A 7,913-nucleotide genomic window follows, 5' to 3' on the forward strand; every position below is an offset into this window, starting at 1 on the left:
CAGGTCCACGGGCAGGGTGAAGGGTACCCCATGGCACTTCTCCCTCCTGGCACTGCTGCCCGAGTCACCCGCAGCTCTCCAGCCCCAAAAGGGCTTTGGGGACCCAGAGCCACAGCCACAGGTCCAGCAGGGAGTGGCAAAGAGGTCCCTCCTGCTTCCAGAGAGGCTTCTGGATCCCGAAAGCATTTATTGCACAACACCCTATTTGGAGACTGAAAACGGTGCTGGAGACACGTAACTACCTCAAGTATGTTTTCCCCTCCTTTTTAGGGAGGGAAGAGGAAAAGCTGGTTTCCAAAAAGTTGCTCCAAGTTCACAAGAGCCCTTCAGAGCCGAGGTCCTCGTTTCACCTCTGCTGACGCTCAGTGCTCCCCAGGAGCTGGGACAGCTCAGTCCAAACCCTGCCCTGCAGCCTCTGGAACCTCTCCAGCAGCCTTGGCATGGGATACCCCACCCTAAATCACAGCTGGGAGCCCCAGAGAGCCTGAGGCACCCCCAGAACCCTTTGGGGAGGCTCCTCCACCCACAGTGAGTTCTGGAGATTAACAACTCTGAAACAGAGCCTTGAACAAAAGAACAGGGAAAAGTCACACAGTGTTCACAGGGTGGGACCAGTCTGCTCAGCACAATAGTGAGGAGTTTCAGGATAGGGATGGCAGAGCATTGGTTGGTGTTATCTGACTGAAATAGGGCTAAGCTTGCATAATTATAGGGGGCTAATTCAAAATCCCTTATGGATTTGGGGCTACTCAAACTCCATTAGGGATTTGGGGCTACTCAAACTCCATTAGGGATTTGGGGCTACTCAAACTCCATTAGGGATTTGGGGCCAGCTCAAACTCCATTAGGGATTTGGGGCCAGCTCAAACTCCCTTATGGATTTGGGGCTACTCAAACTCCATTAGGGATTTGGGGCCAGCTCAAACTCCATTATGGATTTGGGGCTACTCAAACTCCCTTACAGATTTCCAATAACTGTAGGGTGCACAGGTTTACTCCCAACAGAAGAGGTGTCTGTGCCAGTAAAGGGAATGCTCCAGTTCTCATATTGGTGTTTGGCTGAGTTTTCTCTCCTGTTGATGACCAACAAACAGAACGGTTTGGGTTGAAAGGGACCTTAAAGCTCAGCATCCTCCTTGATACCCCTGATGATGTCTGGGGAAGTCCAGCTCAGGAACCAACTCCCAGTCCTGGCACAGAACAGCCCAAAACATCCCTGAACCTCCTGCAGGAGGAAGGAGGGCTCAGCTCGGGTGGGATTTCAGGAGAGGCTCTTTGAATCCACTGCAAGTGGAATAAATCCGTGCAAGGCAAGCAACTGCCCTTAGACATGCACTAAACCAACACACACATTGACTGCTGCAGTTCTGAGAACAGCAAAGGGATGTTTTGGTTTATTTTCTTTGCATTTTCATAGACAAAGAACATCCATTGTAATCATGACCTGCAAGTAATTTGTTTCCCTGCCAGATTCCAAGCAAGCRTTATCCCGATTACCACACTCACAGGGAAAAAAAATCCCTTACAATAGGCTGTCTTTCATCTCAATTTCTCTCTATTGGATTTATTTAAGGCACCAATGAGTGAATTGATATCATCTGGGATATTGGAAGCACTTATTGCATTGAACTTTGCAGAGTAAGAAGTTTGCTGCCTTTTATTTTAGCAGCATAAAGACCAGGAATTGGTGCTGATTCTGGAGGAAACAATTCAAATGGAGCTGCCAGATCCCAACCTACAGGATCACAGAACTCCAACACCCAGGGCCTCTGCAAATATCTCCCTCTTCCAAGAGCACATAGCTGGCAGCATTCCTTTCTCCACTAACAATGTGTGAATTAACGATAAGAGAAGGGCAAATGCTGAAAATCAGATTTTTTGCACAAGCCAGACTGTGCTTCAGATACTCGGGCTTAATTTAAACCCGAGCTGAGCTGTGAGAAGTGTCTGGAATGGGAAGAACAGCCCCCAAATCCAACAGCAGAGCAGCAGAGCAGTCAGGTGAGGGGATCCCCAGTTCCATGCCCAGCCCCAGCCGTGTCCGTGCCATTCCCACCAGAGGGAAGGTTCTGGATGCCACTGGGAACCCCTCAGAACRCTGACAGGATGCCCTGATGGAGCTGCTGCCATGGATTTCCACATAACAGCTGATTTAGGAGTGAGCACCTTGTCAGCAGCAGGAGAAGGATGTTCAGAGAGGAGGAATCAGGAGAGCTGCAGTTGGCACAGGGCAGTGCCCACCCCATCCCTCCCCTTCACCCTGCCCTGCCCCTCTGCATCTGCTCCCAGCTTCACCAGCTCAACACATTTCCCTCTGGAGGGGAAATAAAGCCAGGTGCTTTTGGGTGAACATTTACAGCTCTTCAGAAAGAGCAAATGAACAGGCCTGAGTGAATCTTGGCTGGTGATGCCCTCAGCCCAAGGCAGAAGCTGAGGGACTGTGCCACCCCAAATCCTGGCAGGACATAGGCAAACAGTGACGGTGCTTTGGGGTGAATTTGCTGTCCTGTGTTCATCTGATGTAACCCAGAGATGGAGTCAAAGTGCTGGGAGTGGGCGAGATGGGAAAAATGTGAGGAATCAGGCTGGTACCAGCATCAGGAAACTCCTGCTCTTCWAAAATTGCAAATAGCTGCCTGGAAATCTTCCCCTTTCCCTGAGCCCCATCTCTAAATGGAACAGTAGCTCTGAGATGGGGCATCTGMGTACTGCCTTTCCTGAATGGCTGAAATACAATATTTCCTTCTTAAAAAAAAGGAGAAAAACGCCAGCCTAAACAAATACTCCAGACACTGCCTCCCTGCAGGACCAGAGGGATTTTGWAACTTGTAAATTGCAAATTGCATTTTATTGGACTCAATTTAGCTCTGAGTCCAAGTCCCAAAATAAAGTGTTTAACCCCTGTGCTGCTTTATGATTTCATGTCTATAAATACTCGCCCAGAGCAGCTTTCTSCATTAAGATCCACAGCTGCTTCCTCCCCTGGTCCGACACAAGGACACTGCTGTGGGATTTCAGAGGACAAAGCAGCTCCCAAGGCAGGTCACTGTCACCCCCCGGGCCACCAGCCATGTAGGACCTGTCCCCAGCACCGGGACCGAGCTGCTCATCCTCAGGAGTGGCTCTGCAGAGATGGTCCCACCCCATAATGAAGCTGGAGGGGATTACAACCAGAGAAATCTGCACGGGACAAACTCCCAGGGTGTAACTGTTCAAAGTTCCCTGATTTGACCCCACAGAGAAATGAAGGGGTTTCACAGCTCTGACAGCGTTTACACAACGGAGCAGCAGCACCTTGGAGGGACCTGGGCGCTGCCTCCAGAGCTCCTCACTCCCCATCCTCATCACACCCACCCAAACCGCTCACAGAGCTCTGCAGACCGCTCACAGAAAATCTCTGGGGTTATTATCTCTCCCATCATTTGGGAGCTGATCCTTCCCACAGAGCCAGGCACCACCAGGCTGTGGGACAGCTCAGGGCTCAGCCCAGGCACCCTGCACACCCTGACCAAGGCACCCACTTTGTGAAAACATGAATGAAAAAAGTTGAGTTTCCAACTGTGATGCCAAGTTTTTAAAAACTCAGGTTTTGGACTTTACCAGTGCAATCCCTACCAATGCCTGCAATCCCAATCCCTACCAGAATTCCCATCCATGTCTGCAGACACATGCAGAGGGCTCCTCAAGCATTCAGTATTTGCTGATGAAGAGGAAGCTCCTGCCTCTCCCAGAGCACACCCTGGAGCACATTTATCCCTGCAAATTCCCTCCTGTGCCACAGGATGCTTTGGACGTCTGCAAGTCCCACGCTGAAGAAGGAATGAAATAAATATCGGTTCTTTAACTTTTTCTATTAGCTGAGTAAACTTCACCTTGGCTTTGAGGGGTGCTTTTAGCTCGGTGGGTTATTTTGCTCTGACAAGAAGGGACAGAGTTTGGTGAGAGCAGCACACAGGCCCCAGAGCTTGGTGGCCAGCTGGGCTCTCTCCAGTGCTCAAACCGTGCCAGCCATCGCCTTCTCCCTGCTTCCAGCTCAACTCTCCACTCAGAATTTAATCTAAACAAGCCCTGTGCCAAACAGAATGCTGTCCCACTCATGCTGCTTTAATTTCCTCAGAAAGAATCCCAGAATACGCTAGGCAAGACATCAACAATAATTAAACCCAACAGTGATTGAAAATCAAATTTTCGGGGCCTCGCAACAAGCTCTAATGAGTTCCAGACTTGCCTTCTCCAACTTGCTCAGACTGGCTGTGTGACACTGCCAAGGCAAATTAAAATTTGACAGTRTTCCACACTGTGCCCAGAAAAAGTGCCCGCCTTAGGATTCAGGAAATGAAACAGCCGTCTACTGCAGAGACACCCATTTATGTTTGGACACAGATTACTCAGACGCTGATCCAGGGTCTGTATTATTCTTTCTYGTTGCTTTCATTATGTCATTTCATATCCCTTTTGAAGTACAAACCAGCTGGGATGTTTTCTTTTTCATACAGCAGGGTTCAGGTGAGAGGAGACAGGCGGGAGGACAGAATTGCACAGAGCCCTGGGGTGAGTGCCCCATCAGCAAACACCGACAGTGTCCCCAGGGTGGGGATCAACAGCGTCAGCAGGGAGGGAACGAGGGGAAGGGAAGGACGAATCCTGAATCCCACAGTCCCACCCCAAAGCACTGTGTGCTCCTGGAGGAGCAGGACAGGACAGGGGGATGCTGAGGAGCACAGTTCCTGCAGGAACAGCCAGTCTGCAGTAAAACCTGGCTTTCCTTGGGATCCAGCAAAACCTCAGTTCAACCTAATGGGACAGAAGGTGCTCCTCGCCAGCAGCCAGGCTGAGCTTCCCAGGCAGGCAGGATGGAGCCCCAAGGGCAGCATTGGCACAAAACTGCACAGCAAAGGGAACCATCCCCACGGGGAAGGGTCTGAGGATCCCCTGTGCCAGCAGTGACACAAAACTACCCAGCAAAGGGAACCATCCCCATGGTTTGGGTGCCCCTGTGCCAGCACTGACACAAAACTACACAGCAAAGGGAACCACCCCATGGTTTGGGTGCCCCTGTGCCAGCACTGACACAAAACTACACAGCAAAGGGAACCATCCCCATGGTTTGGGTGCCCCTGTGCCAGCAGTGACACAAAACTGCAGAGCAAAGGGAACCATCCCCACGGGGAAGGGTCGGAGGTGCCCCTGTGCCCTGGGACACCCACGGCCACCAGCCCAGGGCACAGCACATGGCACTGCCCTGCCAGAGGGGATCACAGCAGGCTGACACGGGCTGCTGAACTCATCCCCGAACCACGCGGTGACAAAGGTGCAGAGAGGAAGGTCACGGCAGCAGCTGCTCCCATTCCACCCGCTTTGATCTGGCAATCAGAGTCCCTTCCTCCCACATTTCTGCCATGCCAGCAGGGCCTGTCGGCCCAAAGGACACTCAAAGAGCCAGGATTTCTTGGAATACACACTTTCCAGAGGGTTTAGAAAGGGACCAGCGACCCCTCACTCCCTCTGGACTGCAGCTCAGCACAAGTTAATTCAGATAACAGTCGCTTCCACAGCAAAAACTCTGATGGAGCGATTTTTGCACTGAAATAAGCACAAAGGCAGGCACAGCGTTGGGCACGGCGGGTCTGGGGCTGCAGCACTCGGCTCAGGTGCCCATGGAAGGGCAGGAAAACCAGGAGATGAGGGATGCTGGGCAAAGAAAGAAACCCCCGGCGCTCCTCAGCCGTGCGGGGTCCGGAGCGCACCCGCCCCTCCAGCGCACCTCCGGGAAGGGAAGGGAAGGGAAGGGAAGGGAAGGGAAGGGAAAGCACGGCCCCGGGCACCCCGCTCGGCCGGGCCCCGACAGGAGCCGCTCCTGTCCCATCTCGTGCTGTCCCGGCACGGGGACCCCGGTGTTCCCGCACGGGGATCGCTCCCGCTGTCCCCGGCTCTCCGGGATCGGTCCCGGTGTCTCCCCGCACAGAGATGGGGATCGCTCCCCCTGTCCCCTCGGCTGTCCCCGGCTGTCCCGGATCCCTCCCGCTGTCCCTCCGCACAGAGATCGGGATCGCTCCCGGTGTCCCCAGTTCTCCCGGATCCCTCCTGCTGTCCCCTCGCACGGGGATCGTCCCGGTGTCCCCCAGCACGGGGATGGCTCCCGGTGTCCCCGGCTGTCCGGGATCTCTCCCTTGTCCCGGATCGCTCCCGATGTCCCTATGGCTGTCCCCAATTCTCCGGATCGCTCCCGCTGTCCCCCGCACTCACCTCCGCCCGCTCCGCTCCGTTCCGCTCCTCCCGCGCCGCCGCCGCTCGCGTTGTCCCAGCGCCGCCTTTCACTGGCGCTCTCAGCCAATCCGACACCGCCCAAAAACTGCCCCGGCCAATGGCGAGCGGGGCGGGGCGCGGGGCGCGCGCCCGTGGCGGGGAAAGGGGACATGGAAAAGGGGCCGGGGACAGCACGGGGGGARCGGCTTCACAGGGGGCAGGGAATGGATGGGATTTGGGGCAGGAATTGTTCCCTGGAGGGTGGGCAGCCCTGGCACAGGGTGCCCAGAGCAGCTGTGGATCCCTGGCAGTGTCCAAGGCCAGGCTGGGCATTGGGGCACCCTGAGACAGTGGGAGGTGTCCCTGCCATGGCTGGGGTGGCACTGAATAAAGGTCATCCTTTTCAATAACCAAACCACTCTGGGATTCYATCCTAGGACGGCACAGCCCCTGGGAATTGAAAAATGGGGCAAAGAAAAAAGAAATCATTTGTAAGCATTCCTGCCCGAAAGGAGCAATGCCAGGGAGGCTTTGGCGGGAAGGGCTGATAGTTTGGGGGTACCCAAGCACTGTGCAGCCCCTGGCTGGGGTGGAGCGAGCTGGCAGCTCTCCAGACAAGCTGCATTTTGTGGCTGGGCTGGGACTGTCGCACAGTCCCTCTGTCTCCCTGTCCCTCTGTCCCGCAGTCCTTCTGTCCCAAAGTCCCAAAGTCCCTCTGTCCCTCTGTCCCTCTGTCCCTTTGTCCCTCTGTCCCTCTGTCCCTCTGTCCCACTGCTCCACCATCCTCCCATCCCAGGCTCTGACACCAAGAGCAGGGAAATGAATTTCCAAATCAGACAGGAATGTGCCGGGGCAGTTTATCACAGCAGACAGACAAGGAATGTTTTTAGCAGAAGAAATTGTCCGAAACCATGTTTCTCTTGTTATTTCAATGGACGCTGAACACTGAATGACAATCTATTGCCTTTTGTATTTWKTTTTTTTTTTYACATGGATTGGTGAGGTCTTTACTGCTTTAACAAACATTCCTGTGTGCTCCAACAAACATTCCTGCCTGCTCCTGCTGTGGCCAGGAGGTCCAGCACAAAGGCCCTTTATGCAGGTGAGGTGAGCAGGCTCCACATGCTCCCAGCTCACTCCTCTGGTTCCCCATTTCACACTGAACCCAGCCATTCTCCCTTTTTCATTGTGCCTGAGTCCAGGAAAACCCTGAAATAACAGAAACCAGGATCCAGCTGCCTATTATGATCTGTGATCTGGGAGCACAACCCCAGCTCACAGCTGAATTGGCTCCTTTGAACTGTAATCTGAAAAAAAAAATCCTAAACTCTGTTGATTTACGTTGGTACTTTTTTTTTTGAGATTTCTTGCAGAGAAGGGGAACAGGGAAACAGCCATCCCAGGGTAATTTGGACCAGGATATGCTTTCCAAAATGAAGGAACAGAATTTYCAGCAGCCCTGTGGAAATGGTGAACAGCAGCAAAGGTCGGTGCCTCAGTGGGAGGAGATGGAACGCAGCACAGAGGATTGTGTGTCCCATCCCAGCTCTGCCGTGCTTCCATGAGAGGAGGGGGACCTTTTCTGCTCCCGGCTGTGGGATGGGTTGCCTGGGTCACTGAATTCTCCCCTGGTGCCTCAGAATCCCCCGGGGACAGCAGTGCCACCC

General features: G+C 53.6%; 1 protein-coding gene across 1 annotated transcript in view; it reads right to left on the reverse strand.

The window, feature by feature from the left end:
* The window catches only part of LMCD1 (LIM and cysteine rich domains 1), a 21,596-nt gene extending 15,318 nt beyond the window's left edge, over nucleotides 1-6,278 (reverse strand). Inside the window, exon 1 of the mRNA XM_057388161.1 lies at nucleotides 6,247-6,278. The gene's annotated coding sequence lies outside the window, so the exon portion shown is untranslated. The remainder of the gene's footprint in view (nucleotides 1-6,246) is intronic.
* Between the last annotated feature and the right edge of the window lie 1,635 nt (nucleotides 6,279-7,913).

This window comes from Malurus melanocephalus, unplaced genomic scaffold (genome assembly GCF_030028575.1).
Source record: "Malurus melanocephalus ecotype Western Australia unplaced genomic scaffold, MMel_1.1 scaffold_1626, whole genome shotgun sequence".
Classification (NCBI taxonomy): Eukaryota; Metazoa; Chordata; class Aves; order Passeriformes; family Maluridae; genus Malurus; species Malurus melanocephalus.